Genomic DNA, 1956 nt, shown 5'->3' on the forward strand with positions numbered 1-1956 from the left:
GTATCTGTTTCTGAATTTTAATTATACAAAAGAATTTGACTCCCTACAGGGGAAGTATGAACAGGTTCTATATTTGGCTGATTAAGATAATTGCGACTATTAAGCACTCCGCTACCAAGAAATGGTGAGACCACAAGATAATCCAGAAGAACTTTCAGGCCAGCATCGGGTGATATCTTAAGGATTTTTATGCACCAAAGGGCCCAGTGGCTTGACACAAAATTACATGAGCTGTTCTGTGGAGAAATAATGTAAGAAGTTGACTTTTGCAGCTAATGAGTCAAATGAAAACCTGTCCATATATTCATCACTGTTCTGAGAACATTTTGGAAAGGAAAATGTCATCTGCTGATAAAGCATCACAAGGAAAATGGGCAGTGGGTGCAGGCTGGGAGACTGCCTGGCACGTGATACTGTGTTGCTCCTGGGCCAGGCTGCCAGTGGAGACCCACGCCTGGGTGGTGTCATTCTGAAACGTGTGTGTGTTTAAAGACAGCTCCATCATTTTATTTAGAAAATGCATTTATTAATCTCAGGTATAAAGACAACTCCATCTTTTTATTTAGAAAATGCATTCATTAATCTCAGGTATATGGAAAGTAGGTAGACCAGATTATTATTTTATAGTTAAGCTTTTTTTAATTGGGAGAAAAAGGTAAAGAAGGAAAGAGAAGAAAGGAACCTTTTTAGAAATTTAGAATTTTGTTTTCTTATTCAGTCTTTCTACCACATTTTACAAATGAAGAATTTGAGACTCAGAGGGTGTCTTAGTTTCCTAGTGTTGCTGTAACACAAACACCACAAGTGGATAGCTTTAAAGAACAAATATATTTTCTCACAGTTCTGTAGGCTAAAAGTCCAAATCAGACTCTTGGCTGTATTAATTCCTTACTTGTAGGTACTCCTGGGCATTCCTTGATTCTTTGGCTTGTAGATGGTCTTCACATGGTGTTTGTCTTTCCCCATGTCTCTGTATCTAATCTGCTCTTTTTATAACTCAGAAATGTTTAGAACCCACACTACTTTGGTATGTTCAAATTAACAATAACAAAGAAAACCCTACTTCCAATCTTACACAGTTTGAGGTTAGGATCCCAACACATTTTTTTTTGGGGGGGGGTTAGGGGCACATGTTAATCCATAAGAGAAGGTAATTAACTCTTAACAAAGTTGGACCGATGCAGACTATGCATTTTTATTCTAAATACCACACTCTGCACACTACCATCACAGTCTTTGCAAGCCTTCTCTAATAGAAACAAAAGTGCTCAGGAGAAAGCTGAGCCTTTTGCAGTAAGTGGATGTACAGAGAAGCTTCTGCTAGCTTTTACCAAAGGAAGAAAGCTCTCTGCTGCTTGATGAGATGTTAGGACTGGTCTTGCAACTTGCTTTGGAAGTAAGGTCTAAACAAAACCTTAAGAGTTGGGTACCTTCATTGGAAGTCTGTCATCAAGTATGTTGTAGCACAGAACAAAAATTCTGTTCAAAGCGGAAACGGGTTTATTTGGGGAGTAGAAGACAGCCAGGCTGAGGAACATAGTGCAATGTCAGATTACAAGGTGTTCCATTGGGGTTGGGGAAAAGAATATCTTTCATACAGAGGTTCAGACAAGGCTTTCATCATATCTGCTGATCTTTACATAAAACAGGCTATGGGAACATTCTTTCAAAAAAATAGCTTTTATGGGAATCATGGGACTCCTACCCTTGGGTACATTTCCTAGAATATTTTATCACTTGCCCTGACCACATTCTGGCCTTACCTTAAAGTTTTATAAGGTTATGAGGTTGTAACCTTTACAGAAGCAGGAGCTGGGGACAAAAGTGCAGTGTGATTGAAACCTTAACCATCTTGTCTTTGCCAAGTCCCTTAGTTTTAGGGTGCTCTCAAACATTCCCTCCTTATGATCATGAATCTCAATAGAGATTACTTGATCACTATTTTAAGAGTGTTTT

This window comes from Loxodonta africana, chromosome 17, assembly GCF_030014295.1.
Source record: "Loxodonta africana isolate mLoxAfr1 chromosome 17, mLoxAfr1.hap2, whole genome shotgun sequence".
In the NCBI taxonomy this organism is placed as follows: Eukaryota; Metazoa; Chordata; class Mammalia; order Proboscidea; family Elephantidae; genus Loxodonta; species Loxodonta africana.